The following is a 21,128-nucleotide window of genomic DNA, read 5'->3' on the forward strand; positions in this document are numbered from 1 at the left end:
GTTAAATGAAAGCTTTCAGAGGAAGGAAGTTGAATTCAATAACCAGGAGCATTAGTGTCACATTTCTATGTACGCCGTGTAAAGAACGACTTTGAACAAGACATCAAAGTCCAAATCTGAGTCATTTCTGAGAAAGTGAGCTTGCATTAAGGAAAGAGGGCAGAAATATTTGGTGTTGAGGCGTCTGGTACCCCGAGGCCCTCACAAGACTCCAGTGTAAAGCCGCCCTAAATAACTGACAGCAGACTGATGGATATACAACAGAGCCGGGCTATTATTGGACAAGGTGACTCCTGCAAGGCCATTTTCTACGTTCTCCTTGCAGACGCACGGCCTTATCTGCTTCATCTGGTGGGTGGAGAGAAAGAAAACAGAGACGTCTGCAAATGACTCGACACCACCGGCGTCTGACGCTCGTCTCTCCTGAAAAAGATGTCCTGGTTGGAGACAGGAGTGGGTGGAAATTGGCAGGGTTTTCCACAGCACCTATTGGGACAAGCAGCTGCTGCAGGATTGGGGGGTAACGGGATCACAAATGATTACGTCTTGGTAAATTAGGATTTGGGCACAATCACATTTGCAATGTCATGTAGCGTTAGCATAAAGGGGTTATTGAGTTCATTAACCTGCGTGATACTTGATACGCAGCTTTTATCCTCTACACATCTGTCCGTGGATTGCAGTGATCCCCGACTGATCCGATCCTCGGCTGACTCCCCTCCCCGTGAAACAGCATCAGCTCCCGTCTGCCTCGAACCTTCAAAGTTCTACATGAGTATTGGCTCCATTGTGGGACTTTAGAAACCCATGGATGTAACTTCAGGGTCAAATTGTGGATCCCTGCTGGATTTCTAAGGTACATATAGAATAACCACTATAATATGGTAACATTGTATCGTTGAGCCTGTATTTGTGCTCTAGCAGGACTTTAAAGGAAAGTGAAAGCGGTGTAGCACATTAGCCCATAGGCCGTAATCTTGTAGTAAGGCAAAGTGGCTTTCAAATACCGCCTATGATTAGGCTCCACAGTCTCCCAGCCCACTGTAATGGACCACAGTTGTGCCTTGTGTGACTATCTTTGTCCCAAGACCCCAATAGAGAACAAAATTAGGGACTCGTGCTCTGTGAAAAAGTGTGTGGCGGCCCAGGTTTGCCTTTAGGGTCAAATCCTGTAAGATGGGATCTAAGATGGGCTGATGTGAAGAGAGACTGTCACAGAAAAAAAAACACATTCCTCCTCAGTGAACCATCCTACCCTAAAGAGTTCTGAGGTACTTAAATCAAACATTGACTTTTTGTATTTTCCCATAAGCCCTGGGTGCTTTTCTTCATGATTGGAAAGCTAATCTCTCCTCCATAGTGTATATACCCCTTACAGTATGTGTGGTAAATATCCATCAGGATTTCACAGTCTAAATTTTCTCATTTTATTTGCTCTAATCCTCTGCAGCGGGAGAGAGGAGCAGAGGGAGAGTTGAGGGAGAATAATGCCATTTCAGGATGGGCCTTATTTAATTTACTGCAGGTCGATAGAGGTTCTCCAATTGCCGTTCCCAGATTAATAAGTAGCCCACATGTGCTGTCCATCACTGTCCATCTCCCATTAGACCTCTGAAATGGGGGTCCAAATTGCCTGGTAAGTTTGACTTATAGAAAACACTGTCTCATTCCATTTCTCTCTTCCCTGTGTCTTCCTCATCTTCGTTGTCCTGATGTTGTAACTCACATGGACCAAAATGTGATCAGAAATTCATATATAAAATATGAATTAGTAAAACCAGAGTGTTGTGCTGATGTGGATCGCAGTTTATTTGGATATTGTTTGCTTTCTGGACAGAAAAACTAAAAGAAAGATAAAATCTCAGCCCCGTTTCCATAACGACACATATCATCGGATAGGAAAACGGCTCGCGGGCGTGTTTCAGCCATAAAAATCAGTTGTTTTTCCGTTAGTCCTCCTTATTTCTGCTTGACATTTTGCCTCCCGTATGATTTGTTTGCCTCTTCTTGTTGTGACCTTTGCCTGTCTGAATATGCCAGAAGAATCTGCTTTTGGTGCACCCACCTGTATTTGTTCATTCGTTCATCAGCATGACACAGCACTTCTCCCATGCAAATAAACCCTGACCTTCCCCCGCGTCGTCGGCATCTATTGATCCGCTGTGACGGGGAAACTTGTACCTGCAAACATTTTGCGGGTCAATATCTGACAGGAGCCGATCAATCACCTCGGGTTTTAAATGAGACTGTATCATTTTCTATTGCCCCTTTTTTTGGAAAGGAAATGTATGCGAGCCCACATCAATACAAACCTTTCTCCTCTATTTTTCAGCAACCAGGAGGGAACGTTTAAAGGTTTCTTCTGTTAAAAACCCTCCAGGTGACGTGGTTTCCATGAGCCTTTGCATCCAGTCTATTATCTTGTCTACATTCTCCATAGGCTCAACAGATTCCTCGCCTAGATGTGTCGCTTCCAGCAATACGCCATCTTGAAAAACAGCACGAGATAGTTCACTTCATTTTTTTAAGTAAAACAAAAATCCAAACATCTGAGATAAAGCCCCCGTCCTTTCTTTCGTATTTGCCTCTAAACCAATAGATGCCAATCAGCTGGATTTATGTAACAATGGTCGGCCGCCGTAACAGATAATGCAACAGACAATGAGGCTGAGCTTGTGACTGATGATAACCTGTTGTATTATCTCCCGCCAGCAGGAGAGAAGGACGAGGATTCTGCCTCCCAGTCAATGAATGAAGATGTTGGGACAGGAGCATCAGATAAGCAACACCACGAGGTGGTCTGCGCCTGATTGAAAGACAGTTAAAAAAAAAATAAAAGCCCCCCGGGGTCACCTTTGTGTGGTGTTTAGCAGCTTATTTACCTGCAGATGCCTTTGCCAGAAGACTGAAATACTCTTGACAAAGATTCATCTGAAGAAACAAATGGGGATTTTAATAATGACACCAGAAATTACCGGGTAAAATAGACTTCTGGAGTGTTTTTGGACAGGTAAAAGCCTTCTGATTAGTTTTCCAAGACTCCAACATTGAAAGTAAGTCAGCGTGCGGCGTCGTCCTCATTCATCCTTGATGCCATTCTTACAAAATCTCAGCATTATTTCATCCAAGGCCGTCGATGATTCTTGCCAAAAAGCTAAAAAGTGTCGCAGCACCAATGCAAAAAGAGAATCTCATTGAATGTTCAACCAGAAATATTCTGCATTTGTGAGACTCATTACTATTGAAGCTAACCTGTTCTGAGCTCTGTGAAGCGCAGGAAGTTTCCTTCCTACAGTTTCACTGTTACAGTATTTAGCCATTAGTTCAAATTCGTCTTCGGGCGTCCCCGGGTGACCCTCATAGGCTCTTTCTGATCTACCGAAAACCAGTGTGACACCATACCATGCCAGGATGGGTCGTTTCTGGGGTTCCTCTGTGGGTAGCTACAACATTCAGCAGAGAAACAGAGAGTTGACCCAAAAAAGTGGCTCCTCAGACGTTCCTCAGCGGTTCCACAGGCAAAGCTGTTGCAGCCTTCTTCTATGCCAGAATAACAAAGCTGTTTTATTCCCATGGTGGAACAATGTCAGGTTGGGAGCAGCATCTGTATCTCAGCACACACTCGGCACTAATTACAAATGGATTCAAATCAGGGTTTTCTCATCAACTCAAATCATTACTACATCCCAAAATTAAGAATGAAGAACCCTTCTTGTGGTCCACTGTTTTCTCTCATTTAGTTATTAGGCCATTTTATGACCATGTTTTTTTCTCTTTTTTTTAAGTTTGTTGCTTCCTGTCAACTAGTTTGTTGCTTCCTGTCAACTAATGAAACATATTTGCATATCTGAATACATTCACTGGTTGCTGGGAGCAGATAAAGAGCACGGATGTCCCTCAGGGTTGGTTTTTCCACTCAAGGTCGCTGTTATGTCCACGTGCACAGTGGCAGGTGGGTTTGGGACTAATTAACTAGTCAGTCAGTCCCTCATTGTGGTTACCGTCAAATAAATGAAAGCTGACATCCCACCTTTGTATAAAACCTTTTGTCAGATGCTTTAGACTCTTCCAGAACCTCTTACCTGTATCCATAGCAGCTCTATCTAACTACGGAACCTGTCGCCATGTTCCAGAAAGCAGGTTGAGGTGATCTGAGCTGTGTGACATGGTGCATTATCCTGCATGAAGTAGCCATCAGAAGATAGTCCTGTTGTCATAAAGGGGTGGACATGGTCAGCAGGTAGGCTGCAGAAAATGCCTGAACCGTTGATGCAGAGCAGAATGGATCCATGCTTTTGTGGTGTTCATGCCAATTTCTGACCATCCGAACCATCTGAACATCATTGCAGAAATTGAAATTCTTCGCAGTGTTTTGGTGAAGCGGTGGGAAAAGTAGACTCAATTTCCTGTTCTCGTGTGTTCAGAGATGCTCTTCTGCATTCCTTGGCTCTAAGCAATGGTTATTTGAGCCACTGCTGCTTTCTGCCCATCCTCCTCTGACCTCTCACACCAACAAGGCAACAATGTTTTGTCTTTTTGGGTCCATTTCCTGTAAACCCCAGAAATGGTTGTGGGTACAAATCCCAGGTAATCAGCAGTTTCTGAAATACTCAGTCATCATCTGGCATTCACAACCAGCCCACTTTGAATGTCACCTTAATCCCCTTTCTTCTCCAATTCGGTCTTGACCACGTCTGCAAGGATTGAATTGCAGCCATGTGATTGGCTGATCAGCTATTAACATGCAACTAAAAATGCACACCTAATAGAGTGGATGGTGAGTGTACGCTGGAAAGTATTGTTGGGAATTAAACCTACAGTATGTGTTTTCATATATAACGTTCAAGTGACGGACCCCCCATCTGTGCGATATGGAACACCTTATAAAAGACACGCTCTGGGCTCAAATGTCACAGTCCTTTGCAGATCTCTGTCAATACCTCCATGACCTTTCCCTGCATTTAACTTTGCAGGATGTGAGGGCCTGATGGTGCAGCAGAATGGACAGCATACAGAGGAGGCACGCTGGGCTACAGGAGGGGATGGGGTGGTGGTGGTGGTGGTGGGGGGGGGGGGGGGTGACAAACGTCACCATGGTCAGGTGACAAACGTCACCATGGTTCTAAAGAAGCCCAGAAATAACAGGCCACTGCCAGCCTCAGCAGCCCAACTACTGAGTCTGAATATGTTCAACTATCAGTGTTGAGCTGTTGGGATTTGGATGTTCTCGAGTGCCTCAAGGAATGATTCCCATGCAGGGGAATTATCACTGCAAGGTATATGTTTATATTTTAAAAACATATAGTCTTTTTTTAAAGTAGAAATCAGCAAAAAAAATGCAGTGAGTCAAATGATGTGTGCTGAGAGTGAATAAATAAACTATAAAATGAAGCAGGCTGACGTGAGTCAAGGATTATCTTTTTCTCTTGAGGGATGAACGAAGAGGGACCCTTCCTTTATTTTCTCTCCTCCTATTCTTATTATCGTTTTTGTCCAGCCAACAGGCTTCTGTCAGTCAGCCAGACTCCATTCAAGCACAAAAATCTCACTCGTTCAGGTCGTCGTATCGAAAACTCGAAAGTGATTCTACGAATGGGAAAATTAGCTTTGTAGCACACGTCAGCCGTGTTGGTCTTCAACACGCTGTGCTCATTTACTGTCTTTAATGTTGAATTAACTACATTTTAATTGCACAAAGCAAAACAAATGGCTCTGTTTTGCTTCCATTGTGGGCTCAGAGTATAACATTAACAACAGCAATGAGATGAAACTTAATGAATTTGCATGATAACCAAAGCCCTAAAGGTATCAAAAACCTTATTATGTCACAATAAATTTATACACCCAAGGTTGTCCAACACGTGCCAGGTTTTATTTCTCCTGATGGTGGACTGCCGTCCAGAAGTCCCCATCCCTGGGAGTAAGTCCAGTTGGAATTTTGCATCTTCTCCCTGTGCTCGTGGAGGACATGGCAGCTGGTGACCTGTGGCCCTCAGGATGCTGGGACATATGCCACCAGCCTCCATGACCCTGATTAGGATTAAGCAGAGTTAAAAAGTGGATGGACGGACAGTTGGTGGTCACTGGGTTGAGCTCCATTTCACATTCTCAACAACCTCCTGCACACCTCTGAGTCTCTCTGTTCTCTTCACCAAGAACACGCCACACTCATCTTCTCTCTCTCCATCCACGCTCACACATGTGGATGTTTTTTTCTTTCTTCTCCTCTCCTATGCTCGAATATCCGATTAATGTGTCCAGATGTAAAGTCGGAGATAACCTCACCACCTCTGCTGAACTCACACATTAAGGACGTACAGCCCAGAGAGCTGCGACACACTGAGCATGTTTGTGATAGTGCCACTCCCTGATTTACACGGGCAAGCGACACAGCAGCTTTCTGTCTGAAAGATTTCAGCTACATCCTCTGCACTCGTTTTGCTAACTACATTCCAGCTGTGCTGTAAGATAAGACGGTCATTTCTGCCGGTTCCTCATGTTTTAAGTGCACAAAAACCCGTCCTAGTCAACTCTTTTGTCTTTTTCTCTCTTGATGCTGCCATTAAAATGGTGGAGATAACAGCGCTTTGGGATTAATGGACATCCTCGCCTGAGGAACAATGATGCTCCAGGCAACTCCTCGTGGTGGTCACTCCTGATTTTACCTGTCTGGAGATAAATTCAGCTAAAATACAAGTGTAGATTATTTAGAATGTTATCAGATTATTGTAATTTATTGAAGAACCAATAACAAGAAGGGGGTGTCGTGTAAAAGATGCTTCCTGGTTATAAACCTCCGTCTGAAAGGTTTCTCTTTTTCTTGTTCGAATGATTCCTTTCGGGGACATGGGGGGGAGGCTGGAGCCGTTGCTAGAACCGATCGCAGCTACGTATGGGCCAGCTCATCCAGGGCCCTATGTGAGCAGCTGGGGGATTACCTTGCTCAAGGGCACCCCGGCAATGTTGTGAAGGTGCCCTGGCATACAAGAACACCTCCCAAGTTTTGTCAGAGAACCATCAGCTACCACCACCCCTATAACTTTTATTATGCCTCCCACGCCAATCAGCACGATGGCCCTTGTGCACATCTGGATGAGCCAGTGTTGTGATGGCGGTGATGGAGCTATGACGACCCAAGTGCAGAAAGAACAGGATCCCTCATGTCAATGTCACCACCGTGCAGCCACTAACAGTTTAGCCATGGTATAGTAGTAATAAATATAAACCAGTACTCGCTGTGTCTTTCTGATTGGGATTTAGGAGAATTTCATCTTTTACAATGTGTAAGACACGATATTTAATGGATGGACTGGTTTCCTGCACAGAGCTACAAGCAGAGTTATAAATCCTACAGTGAGTAGAAATAGAAACCTCGACTTTAATGCTGATTCATGTTCTTATCATCATCTTCATTTTCTCTGCCTGCGAGTTGTGTGCACGTTCTAATATTCAGCTCAGGTAAGCCCGGCAGGAAGTTGTTTGTGCTGTCGAGGGCTCTGACACGTCACAAAAATGAATAAATTAGAGGGTCGGTACTGTATATTGTCCGTGTTGCATTCACAGTCTGACACACCTGACAGGCCGTGACTTCCACTAACAAGAGCAGAGGAGATGGAGCGTGACCGCTGGTGACACCGTGCTGCGCCGCCTCACAACATAGGTCGTCCTCTCTCTGTCCCGGCTCGCTGTGCGACGACAGAAGAGGCCCTCTCCTGTAACACGCAGCATACATTACACGGGCCACCGGCTTCAGCGTGAGCAGCCATTGTTTCATGCAGGTGCTGCCAGTAACGAGCGCCACTGCACACGGTTCGCTGCTGTCAAGGAACCATCTACAGTTGTGGATTTAGATGATGTCTGGGGCTCGTTCAATAATTGGACATCCCGTTTGGCCACTAGGCGGTGCGTTCCGTAAGAGCATTATTATTGCGGGGCTGTGCATCGCAGTGTAAACTGGTGTATCAGTTCAGTTCAGGGAAACATCTGGTTCTCCATTAGCTAAATACTTGACCGTGTTCTTGTTATCTGCATTTTTCTGTTTGCAAGGAAGCGGCCAGCTTTCAGGGTCCAGGCGGATTTGTCTGCTCAGATGTTTTTTCTTTGATTTTGTTCTTTGTTTTGGCCTGCATTAGAGCGATATGTTATCAAATATTCATAGAATACGGAGGACGTATGTTTTACCTTGTTGCATTTTCCATTCTTTTATTTTATTTGATCACAGTAAATACAGTCAAGCATGGCTTCCTTTTTTTTACGTTTTATAGAATGACGGTAATCACTAATGCTTGCTTTTGTATATTTTTTTAGGTCTTGGTAATTAAAAATGGCAGATCTTAGTCATGTCTCAACACTTTTCCAATGCTTAATGACACATAAGAAACAATATTAACTCTGACAGTTTTCCTGCTTCCACCATAAAACCATAAAAAGTCGGCTTATGAAACCATGAGATGACAAATCCTATACATCTCCCTCCTTTTTAAAGCGGGGCTCGTCATCTAATATTGCGATCTGTTTTCCAAATTATACAGCATACGCATATTTCTGAAATAAATAATTCAGCTATTGCAGATGTTCCACTGCGACAACAGCAGCAGTGACTGATCACTCGCGACGGCGCCGCCAGCAGCGGAGCCGCGCCGCCGCGGGCCCGACGGCGAGAAGATGGAGCCGAGTGAGTCTTCAGTGCACATGATTAAAAGGCACTGGATGGAAGGATGCTGCAGAGAGAGGAACACGCTGCGTGGATGAATGAGTGGACTTGACTGCCTGAACTGACAGTCAAGTGTCTGAACCTCAATAGCAGCACTTGTACGTCGAGACTCTCTCGGTCCATATTGGAGGTGGTGAAGCATTGCAGCGCCCGTTTGTGTGTCAGGGGAGCAATTGTCTCAATAATGCAAGACGTTCCATTTAATCCTGCTGCAACGTGCCGTCGTGATCCTGATCCAGGGTTTTCTCCACGGTGGGCGAGAGGGGCAGAATATTCTGAATATTTCACCACTTAAATATGTTATTTTTAGCATTTTTTAAAAGGTTCTCGTTCATTCATCTTTTGAATAATCCTTTACTGTCTTTTTAATAATACTGGAAGCACTCTTAGGGGATGGATGATAGATAGCTAGATAGCAGAAAGTCCTACTTTAAGACTCTGATCCTTGTGCCCTTCACGGCTGACGGCAGAAACGGTGCACATTAAGTCACTGTGATCATGTACTTGAGGGCAACTTACTCCTCTGAGACTTATCTCTTCCTCCATTTTAAACAATGTTAATGCAAATCAAGTGGGAGAGGACAAAAATATAATGTGCGCCGCATATCAATTCTGGACCATTCATGCAGAACTCTCTCTCTCAACTCTGCAGAGTTGAGCGAGTTCACCAGGAGCTCACCCAAGGTCAGGTGTAAGCAGGCCGTTTCCATGTCCAGGTCAGCGAAGAAAGTGAAGGCCAGTGATTTCCACTTCCTGCTTATGAAAGAACTACATGAAAAAATGTTCCCTATAAGGGGAAATCGGATATCGGCTCAGGGTTTGTCCCCCGTCCCGCTCATTTTTGGAGACAGTAATCAGCTGCTAATCAGCCGCCCATTTGAATGGGCAATCTGGCCTCGTGGTGTGAGGACGCTGGTGTGTTTTGTCAGTCAGCGAGGCTACAGATCCCACTTCACTGCAGTGAAATTGTCCAGCTTTCCCTCCATGAAAGTGCTGCAGTCAGTCGAGGCCATACAGAGGAGCCGAGGTAACAAGACCCAGTCTGCTGTCACTCACGCGGTCGTTTTCTTGTCTTCCACTTCTACTTTTTTCATCCTGCCTTCTCCGGTTCCTTGCAGAGATATTTGAACTAAACAGATACATTTATTGAATAAAGGTAAGTTGAATCATGCTGCACATTTTACTCTGAAGACAGACTTTAACTCGTTCCAGTCCACTAATTGGTGTAACATTAGTGACTTGGTCACAGGTACGAAGTTTACTAGTTTCAAACAAAGGTGGATGTAAATTATCAGAGAACAAATGAGTCTGAAAACCAGTTTGATCGGCACCAGGGCCAAAAAAAGGTGGTTATGAAAGTAAAGCCAATTAGATTAGGGGACAGAGATCAGACAAAACTCTCCTGAGTCCAATTAACTGTCACGTATTTCGCTGTGATCAGAGGATCAATAGATATAGACAGTAGGGAAAAAAGCAGACGGACGACACTGGTCAGGATAATTGAGGTCACTTGAGTCAACACACGTCTCAATGTGACTTTAGGTGGAAAATAGCCCATAATCAAGCTTCTTTTTTTTACTTCTACTGAGGACAAATGACAAGAATTGTCACAGAGGGAACCTCTATATTTATACGTGTGTGTGTGTGTGTGTGTGTGTGTGTGTGTGTGTGTGTGCAGTTTAAAGAATGAAAACACACGTTCCTGTCCCATCTTAATAAGGATTAACCATCCCATTATTGCACTATGGTTTGATATTAAAGCATCAAAGAAGATGCCTAAAAGCACAGAAGACACAACCGAATCAGACTAAGAGATTAGGATTAAGAGCAGCGTTCCATTATTAGTCCATAGCTGGATTTGTCATTTTAATGTGCAGTTTATTTTAAACAGTCAAATGCATTTTAGTCTTGGGGAAAAACGAAAAAAACAAACTTGATGCTGTGTCTTGTGATGTAAAACATGATCAGATATTACATTTATATGTCATTTCAGCAGGACACAGTGTAATTATGACAGCATTGTTCCCTTTTCAACCCAAAAGTAATAAGGCATGGAAACATTAAGTTAATTGGAGAAGAAACTCAGACGAACCATGCAGGACAAAGTGGAATTTATTGCATGAGAGGAATCTTTCTGAGACGAGTGGATGATGGTTGTGGAATCCCCCCCCCTTTTCTTTCTTTCATCTTTTGCTATTTGAGACTGAACCACAATAAAGACTTGCAGTGAGGTCTGACACAAACCGGTGGGTCTTCAGGATCCAATTAATCCGCATGATCTCCAGGAACCGTTTGAAACAGGTAATTGGTTTCAATAAACACAAAACAAACAATCATTGAGGACTTTGGAGTTATAAACTGTTAAAAAAATGATTGTTATTATGGCTACAGTAATGTGACAGATGCGTGGAGTTAAAGCCACCTAATGGCTCGTAAAAAAGGTGATTATGCAGCTTTTATTGATCGTTTGTAGCACTTTATCAAACGTCTGATTTGTTTAGTGCGGCTCATGCATTTATTGCTGTTTAGTAAAAAAGTAGAGAAACCTGAAGGGGAGGTGGAAATGTCCTCTACGCTGTTCCCAAAGTGCCTCAGGATGAAATGTCGCAGGTTAAATACTGAGGAAAGCATTTCTGGAGCCTGAAGGCCCCTTTGGGACCGAAGTGCCATAAAAACCGAGAATCGTCCTATCACAACATTTGAAAGTGACTCATGGTGATAACACATGGACATCGCTCACTCTGACCTTTGGGTGAGACACTGTGGGTTTAATCTGACAGATACATCGCGCTGGAGAAGTCGTAGTTTTTAATACATAGCGCTTGTCATCAGCCTTAGCCTCGTGGCACTGGAGAGCTGCTGCAGTTGCGTTGAGCATCTGAGCGTGCTGGAAAATGTGGATGAGGACAAGCTCTAAAATGTCTTCCTGCCCCACAGAGCTTAAAGAAGGGCTGTTCACTGCTAATTGGATGGCGTGGTAACCGATGATAAACCGCCAGCCAGATGTTTCACTTTCCTCCCAATATTACTGGGAAAGGGCGATAACCTGGAAATATCCAGCCAGCTTTAGGAGTTTAACTCTTTTTCTTAATGTTAATACCTTCAGCATCTTTAGGGTTCATGTCATATATTTAGCTCTCATGCCACACCTGTGCTGGAGTGTTTATGTTTCCTGTATGTTGCACTTGTAGGTGCGACTGTGACTTATTCTTCCAATCTCTGGGAAACACACCCCCGAGCTGAATAGAAACCTCATTAAAAGAACATGATGCAATTTGGATCAGATGTTGATAAGGAGCCACATTAGCCCTTCCATAGGGGACCCATCCATAGTGATATCGCGTGCACTGTGGCAGCCGAGCGCTGTACTCCCAGCTGTGTAACCGCATCAATTGAGGGCCAATTCAGGCTTTCCTGCAGGACGATTTAATCCTCATTTTTCAGAGAGAGCAGAGTGCTTCCTCCTGCAAAATCTAATAACGTGTGTACTGCTGCAAGAGCTACCTCACCACCACGGCGAGCACAGAAATAAGACCCAATAACCATCAAATCCAAACTTGCTCCAGCTTCCAGGGGGAGGGGGGAAATGCTTAACCGGTGGATGCATATATCACCATCTCCACGTTGCGTGAGGGTCATTTTTCATGCCAGCACTTGCATTACTGATGTGTTACAGCAGGAGCTGCATGAGGACTGGGGCTAGCTTGGGTGGTAGGCTGGTAACTATACCGGGAGTAAACGGCGCCATCTCTGGCCAGATCTAGCACCTGTTTAGCACCATTTAAAACAGTCTTTATTGAATCTCTAGTCTTGGGAGCCAGAGGCACAGTCCCTGTCAAACACTGCTGGATGTATCCTCCCTGTCTCATCCACTTTCAAGCCCCTAATTACTTACTCATGCTGGATGTTTACTTTGACCTGTCAGCGCCGCTCCTCCTCCCTCACTTTCCATCTCCCCTTAGTGCCTGCTTCTTCTCCCTCCCTCATTATCACTCTCTTGTGTCCTGACCTGGACTTGTTCTCACTGTTTTAGCATCGATTTGTGTCCTCCCTTTTGAGTGTGTGCTTGCTGATGTCAGATTTATTTAAAAAAAAGATTTGTTCCCATTTCTCTTGGTGCTTCCACTAAAACGTCGCCATACCTGTTGTCAACAGAAGCTGCTGCAGCATTCGGGTCAATTATGCATTTGTGTATTAAATGACCGCTTTGTCAATGTCTTCCGCCTTGGCTGCACGTGGACTAGCTGATGCTGGACCTTTTGCTGAGACAACCGCAGACCATGTGACAGAATTCTATGTTTTTCTACTTCTTTTGTGGCTTTATCTGAGATGTGCAGACAATGTTGCAGGAAATTGCAGAGTTCCAGAAGCCCGAGGACAGTGTGTCAACATGTTAAATTAAGCAATACAATTATTGCTTCTTAAAGCACACTTGTCCTCGCCACGTCTCTGCCTTGCATGAGAAAAGGCCTGGCCTACAGGCAGAACAGAGCGAGCGGGATGCACACCATAAAAGATTGTGTCCTTGTGCACTGATTGCATCTTCTAAGAATGAAACATAACAACGGGTGCTTGCATTAAAAGAGGACTCTTACATTATAGTCATTGAGTGGACATTTTTGTCCAAAGCAGGTCACAGTTGAGAGACGTGTCTTTATGGGAAGAAGCACTCTGGATTTATTATATGTTTTGTTGGAAGGAAGGAAAATCCTCAGATGTGCTGTGTGTAACAGGTCCACACAGCTAGGTTTCCACTGGTTATAGAAGCTAGTCCATCCAGTGGACACTCCCGAGTAACCCAGGTGTCTTCAAAATGCCCCTGAGACAAAAGCTGCAAAGTCCAAAGTCTCTGATTTAGTTGCCACAATCCATACCGTCCAGATGAGGGGAGGACTTGTTTGACATTTAATTATGACAGTGGTGTGTGTTGGAGAAAAGTAGGCCATGCTGTCCATCAATCTGAGGAGGTGGGGGGTTGAACTGGACACAAAGATGGGCTGTCAGCTAGTGGCCTCATTTGTGGTCCACGACTCACACCTGCTGCACACACACACACACACACACACACACCAGCTGATGATGGAAAAATTCGCCAACAAAGGTGCCAGGTTTGCAGGTAGCCGCTTCTCTCTGAACTGCAGCTGGGGGGGGGGGGGGCTGGAACTCTCATGATACCACCGACACAGCCGCTGGATATCTTCACTGCTGCGTCTCCACCTCCAGCGCCACCCCCACCCTCTCCCGGCTGTCAGCCTTTCTTCTCTGCTCTCTGCCTGTCAGGGAAACAGATGTGCACTGCGAACTAGAAAGGCGGTGACGCCTTCATCATCGGAACCCGCTGCAAATATCCACACACACAAAGATGGCTGAGACAATGGGATGCTTTCAAATGCTAACCAGCTAAAGTTAATCGCGTCTTTTAGCTCTGTCGCTCAATTAACATGCTATAAAAAACCCTCCCTGTTCATTCCGGGGCTGAGCCGGAACGTTTTGCCAGTGCTCCTGCCTCCTCCGACAGAATAACTTGTTTTGCCAAGCAGACTGAGGCATTTGAATCGTCCTCTCTGCTGCCTCGCTGAAGGCAGGAAGGACCCACAGAAGACATCATTTATTATTCTGCTTTGCATTGATTCACTGCATCTATTGACATTCATGCATAATGGACGTGATGTGAGACGGGTGCCCAGGAGGAAGGAATGGAGGCGTGGGTGGGGTCCACTTAGGAGAGCCCCAAAGTAACTGTGAAAGAGGGGAGTTTTAGCCGCACCGGAGTATTTTTTTACTCACTGAAACAGTAGCTCCATCAACTGACACAAACACATCAAAAGCTGTGCCCCTCCCCTACTACAGCTTTTGTTGCCACTAATGCTGACGCTAATAAGCATTTATTTTGTGATTTCATCGCATCTCTGAATGGTTATTACGCTCAGGGGTGGTTGCAGCATCACACTGTGCCAGATGTACGCTTATTGATTCCCTAATTGTCAGCCGAGCTCAAAATGTCCCCTCCGATGGACACTTTCTGGCAGCACATTTGGGACATCAACCATTCTAGGATCTATAATGCACTGTATAGGACAGCACGGGGAGACGTGCACATCTGCTCTGCATTCGATTAGCTGCTATCACATGGAGCGCTTTTGTTTCAGTCACTTTGATTTATGTGGCTGCTGACGCGCCGAAGATGTGGCGCATTTCAGCGTCGTATTAGCAGAACGTCGGGAGCAGACGATGCACGTTTGGAAGCAAACAGCCTCGTCCCAGAGAAAAGTCGTGTTTCCAGTACAAAAGAGGGGGCGGAGGGATACGGGCATTGACTCACGTACCTTTTATCAGTTCTGAGACGAGTTTCATGCCGTAAACATGTGTGGATTTCATTAATATGTCATCAAAGACGATATACTTTACTCTGGAAGTCTCTGTGAACACAGCAGCACTTTAACAAATATATATTGGTTATGACGCCCGCATTTACAATGAAGTGTTAGGCCCATTTATTTATTTATTTATTCATAAACAGACGGAGACACAGAGGGGGGCTGATATCAACGTCTGATTTAACAGAGAGTAAACAGAGAAGATGTTATTTCCTTATCGGGGTGTGCAAATCAAACTTTTGCTTCGCTGTCTGCACTCCAAAGCCTTTTTTTATGCTAAAAAAAACATGCACAACTGTGCCAGCGCTAAACTAAAGAGGCTATTCTGGACTCCTTTGAAAACATGTCAGACCTGGTTGTACTCATTCAAAATGTGATACAGACAGATTAAGATTGCTGATTATAAATATGTGACGAGAAACTGTTGATCAGCCTGTATCATGAAACAATTAGCCAATGGTGTGAACACAGGGCATAATAACTTTGACGAATGCTGCAGTAAACGCTGACAGAGACACGATTAGGATCAAACCGGTCCAGAACACATGATCTGTTTTATGCAGGCGATCTCATGATATAATAGAAGCCTCCTGTTTTACGCTGGAGCTGTAATACACAGCTATTATTCACATTATATTGATATCTCTACCCCCAATTAGTGGAAAGCCTGTGAAAGTAATTTTAATGTGTACCTTGATGTAAAACCATTGATTTTCTCTCTGAGACAGGTGCTAAACTGCTCTACTTTAATACGGTGGAATTCGCCAGTAAAATCTCAACCACTTCACCTGCCTTTTAGCTCTGAAAGATCCCTTATTGAGCACCGCAGCGTTTGAAGCAGCAGGTATACCACAGAATCCTGAATGAGGCAAAGTTAGAGAGTTATGAGGCAGAAAAAAAGGCATTTTAAATCTCTTCATCTGAGTTAATGGGAAATTTCTGCACCTAGAGTGCTGGATGCATAAATCAGAAGCCTTTCCTGCTCAGGCAAATGTGAGAATTTAAGCTCCGATGAATGAAATGAATTTTGTTTGTGGATGATGATGATAACGATGATGATTATGAGCGCATTTACCTGCAACAGAAAGCGATAAGTCAGAGCAGAATCAGCTCTTAACACATGTCAACAATGTTGTCGGCTTTCTCTGATCGGAGACAAACTTTTAAACACGTCCCGCACGAGCAACGACTCGATGCAGCTGTGCATTAAAGTGCACAGCTGGACTGCACACCCGAGCTGGCCGACCATTTTTAGCAGGTGCACCTGTTCTATTGCTCATATATGCAAATATCGACTTTAGCCAATCACGGGGATGCAACTCACCGCACTGCAGCATGTAGAGAAAAGAGCTCCGGTTCAAGATGGTGGAGAAGATCAAACTAAGCATCCGGATAGAGAAAATAAGTTATTTAAATGACTCTGAATGCATTATCCCAGTTGGTGCCAGATGGTCTGCGTAAGAATATCCAACATTGTTGATTTACTGGAAATATTGCAACTATCTTTATGGTTTAGAGAGAATAAACTTTCCTTTATGACCTCGCTGACAGATTAGACTTTTATCTTTAGCTGGTTTCTTAGAAACATCTGTATGTGCTAAATAAATGACAGCTCTAAACTCTAGATTTTTGGTTAATAAAGGGCTCTGAGCTGTGTTTTTATATCCTTGGTATCTTTCTCCCTCCTGGACCAGGACTTCCAAGATTTTAAAACTTTTAGAAGTCAGAGGGGAAATCTGCAGTGTTTTCACACACTATTGCACAAGAACATCCCAGAAATACACACAAGCATTTAGGGAGAGAACTTTTCTGAAGAGCAGCTGCTGGAAATGTCCCAGCAACTCGCCCACATTCACACTGGAGTCAAAAGTGGCTCAAATCTGTTTTTTTGTGGGAATGTGCTCGGATTTTTTGCTCGGAACTGATTTTTTTCCCCACATTGGATTCAGGCCACTTCCTGGTCAGATTTTTCAAAATGCGAGCGTGAACCACCAGGACGGCTTCGATACACTCTACCGTGACATTTAGATTTCTATTTAGAAAATAGAGGACAGCGATGATACCAAATTTCTGTCGGAGCCATTAAGTTTTGTCTTTGCTGTTTGTTTTATGTAACTTGGTTGGCTAGTGTTTGTATTGGTTACGTTACTGGTTTTACTGGTTTGCCAACAGCGCTCACACAGGAAGGACGATAAGTAGCGTGATTGAATCGTGATATCAGTTTTTACTGTAATTTCGGTTTGTGGATCTCCTTTTTTGTAATAATTCTTCAATAAACTGACACGACAGACCCAGCAAAGCCCAGTGGACCTTCATAGTTTCTCATTTCATTTATTGGACACACGTTAAAACGCCCTCAACCGATGCTGCAGGTGACTCTCTTTTGGTCTGATGGTCACCACACCATCCATGGCAACACAAAGAGATGAGATATAATATTTGGCCTGGTTTTTAGCCCTCCTCAGCACCTATTTGAACTGGAACAGCTACCGTCTAATGTTTCCTGACCAGGAATCAAACCCCAGCCCAACCACTGGACCACCAGGAACAGGAGCAGTTACCACAACTCGCATTTGATTAGAGCGAAGGTCCAGACTGACCCATGATTTACAGTATATTTTATTCCCATCCAGGGACTAACCGGAGCAGACCGAGTTCAGCTACCAACTTGGTCTGTCTTTCTCTGCGTGGTCCGGATGGTTTCTAGTTCTTCTTATCTTTGCAACACCAACCTCAGACAATGTCAAAGACAAATGTCAAAGACCTCACAGAGGAAGAAGCAGAACTAATTGCACACATCGGTGCATCATCATGATGCTTAAAATAGAAAAAAATGGCTTTGATGGCTCATATGATGAAATGATATGTCATATGATATCATATCATATGATGATGGCTCATAGAGGAAATCATAGTACACCCATTCTAAATAAATAATACATTTATTTCGAACTCAGAAGAGAAATTGGCCTCAGATAACTTTGTTTTACACAGGTAAGATTATTAGATTCATCTTTTTTGGATTGTGTTTTGACATTTTTGAACAGCGTGAAGGCCAGTGCTGAATATAATGGCTAAATATATCCAAAAAAACTTGTATCAATCAGCCCACTGATGGTTTCCTGAGAGCCACACGCTGCCGTTTCCTCCTGGCCGCTACGTTACCTCATCATGTGTGATCGCTGGACTGTTTCACTGTGTGTTTTACAGCCACCTCACTACACTGGCTGGTGCCCATTCTAAATTTTATCACACATAAGGGTAATCTTGGCTTTTACTCTTCTTGGATGCAACTTTTCTTCAACCTGACCGTAAGAAAAGAGACGCCTCCTGGTTTCAGATGCTGCCAAATTCCTGGAAAGGTGCCAGAATCTGAAGCCAATTTTATATAGTGGTTGAAGTGTTTGATTACAATATCACCAAACCCACAATGGTCCCCAGAGATGTTGTCCCGGATGGTTACGCTGCAGAAACGGGCGTGTGGCAGCAGACAAGTGCATCAAAGCGAGTGAAGTTTCTCCCTTTCAACATTTGAAATCCATCTTCAGTCCTGACTTTGTTTCCTCACCTGCAGCGGAGACGTAAATCAGGAGAAAGTGCTTCAACGGAACTTCTCCAGCCATCATTTCAAAGGCAACAGCACAAATCAGTCAGGTCAGTTTTCAGTGACTTGTCACAAAGTCTCTTAAAATAGCTGCTGAACCAAAGAAAACTCAAGAAGTAAAACAAGAGTAAATCAATTGTATAACACAGTCGGGTGCACAGGATTCTCTCTGATTTGACCAATGACAAAAATATCAGAAAATACTCGTTTCAGGATGTTTCTTATCTCTCTGTTTAATTTTGTCAACATGATCCAACACTGGCGGCCAAACCGGGAAACAAAATAATTCAGCGATGTGATCAGAATGTTGAAATATCTACTATGAAAACACCTCTTTGCTGGTGCTTTGAGTGGCGGAGCGTTATGAAGTAAGCATCCTTTAATCACAGCTTTCATTCTGACGCTCTGAATGAGTTTTTTCTTTCACTCTCTAATTGCCACTGAAGAGGTGCAGCTCAATGCCACCTATGAAAGCTGGCAGAGCAGGTCTGGGTTAATAAAAACAGATCTGATTCTCCTTCTGTCGCATCTCGACGTTGAGCGAGACGTACGTCAGGGAGCTTAAAGTGGCCTTTGGCGTCTCCCAAACTTGGAGGTTTTCATGGGACGTGATTGGGAACTGTCGGAATCGGATCTTCATCATAGAATCCATCAGGAATAGATGCCGAGTGGCATCTGTTATAGTGACAGAGCAGGAGGAAATTGCTCACTAAGCTCATGCTGTGATCTTCAGTATTAAAGTGTGCAACTCCGGCTCATCACGCCTCATCCTGCGGTCACATTCTCCCATTCCACCCCCAGGAGAAGGTACCCTCGCCTTCCTGGTTCCAGTGTTGACTGACACAATAAAGACTTTTCCCATGCTCCTCAGCTATGAAAAATAAATGTCTGCCTGTCTAATCTGGGCAACATAGGCACAGAGGTATGTGTGTGATCTTCCTTTCATATATGGAAATATCAAGGGTGCAAAAACCACCTTCTGATCACTCCATAGCCGACGAGTTTCCCTTAACTTTGTTGCATAACGTACTGTATATCTGTATAGGTCAAGTCTCGACATGTGATTGACTTTCCTTTTACTTAACAGTTTTCTTTTCAATTGTTGCATAAAAGCCCAGCTGTCGTTATTGACCCTGGACCTGGGGGCGCTCCAAATGACATCAGCAGCAGAAAAGAGAGGAGGAAAACAGAAGAGCCACATCATTTTACTTTTAATTAAAATATTTATGGACGTCTACGTTACACAGTCAAAGGCAGAATATCAGCAACTGTTTCAGCTCATAATAGTGCTGTAAAGTATGAATTGTTCTTAAAGCCTTGTGTCAGGGAGCTTTTCAGTCGTGCTCATATTAGCTCATCACTCTGCTCTAGATTTACATATTCCCATTAATTGGATTGCTTATATTTAAACATCTCACATTCAGGCAGAATGTTATTAATATATCACTTGTGACACTCACAGGAGATTTTTTCCCATTGGCACGAGACAATAAACTTGAAGCTGGGCCTTTTATAATAGCATTTATCTTTAGTTAACAAATATGGAAACTATGAGTCACCACGTAACCTCTGTAAAAGTTTTACAACTTTTACTATTAATAAAACATGGAGCGTACACAGGACTCAGACTTCCTCTCATTTGAAATATGCAGCAATTATACTAATTAGGACAAGGCGTGAGGAAATTGCTTCTGGTTCTGGTTCTAAACATCAGACTTGGAGAAAAATGTCGTCTACGGCACGATGCAAATATTCATCAATTATCTTTCAAGCTTATGACGCGTAAAAAGCGTTTGATTTTGAGTTTCTGTGTGTTTGACTACAGAGACGAGCAGCTCAACGGGACGTCCAAGAGTTTTCATATAGACGGGACGGATAGAGAAGTCTATGCTGCCAAATCCTCCACCACTGAAAACAAATCAATGAATAAATCATAAAATAGCCTGATGGCCATTAACAATTCATTTGATCCTTCATTCTGTGTGGAATTTTGGCCACCGCCATTTGTGTTCCAACACGGTTTCACTGATAATGGCCAGATCATATATATGTGTGTGTGTGTGTGTGTGTGTGTGTGTGTGTGTGTGTGTGTGTGTGTGTGTGTGTGTGTGTGTGTGTGTGACTGGAGAGGCAGAAGGGGCCGTAAAAATTAATATAAAACACAGGTTCTGCTTGGCGAGGCACCCGAGCTTCAACTCTCAAAAGACAACAAGTTAACAGATGTTGTGCATCATGGGAGAACCTCCCCTCCCCAACCGCCCACCCCCCTGCGCCAGTGATGGTAGGCTCCCCCTGGCATTATTTTTTATTGTCATCTCTGAAACACCACAAACACTGTCCGTGCAACTCATTTCTTCCCCAAAACTCATTCCTGCCATCTGTTTTTTTCCGAGCAGGTCGTGCACTCTGCGAGGGAGAAAATATCGAGAAAAGG

At 43.9% G+C, this 21,128-nt stretch overlaps 1 long non-coding RNA gene across 2 annotated transcripts; it reads left to right on the forward strand.

The window, feature by feature from the left end:
- The first annotated feature begins 352 nt into the window (after positions 1-352).
- LOC115252662 (uncharacterized) lies at positions 353-2,848 on the forward strand. Of its 2 annotated transcripts, none has more exons than XR_003890993.1 (3): positions 353-549; positions 649-856; positions 2,713-2,848. It is a non-coding gene; the product is annotated as an uncharacterized lncRNA (long non-coding RNA). The 2 variants fall into 2 exon arrangements; XR_003890988.1 differs by having other exon boundaries at positions 2,716-2,819.
- The last annotated feature ends 18,280 nt before the right edge of the window (positions 2,849-21,128 follow it).

The sequence above is a fragment of the Takifugu rubripes genome, chromosome 1 (assembly GCF_901000725.2).
Source record: "Takifugu rubripes chromosome 1, fTakRub1.2, whole genome shotgun sequence".
NCBI lineage: Eukaryota > Metazoa > Chordata > Actinopteri > Tetraodontiformes > Tetraodontidae > Takifugu > Takifugu rubripes.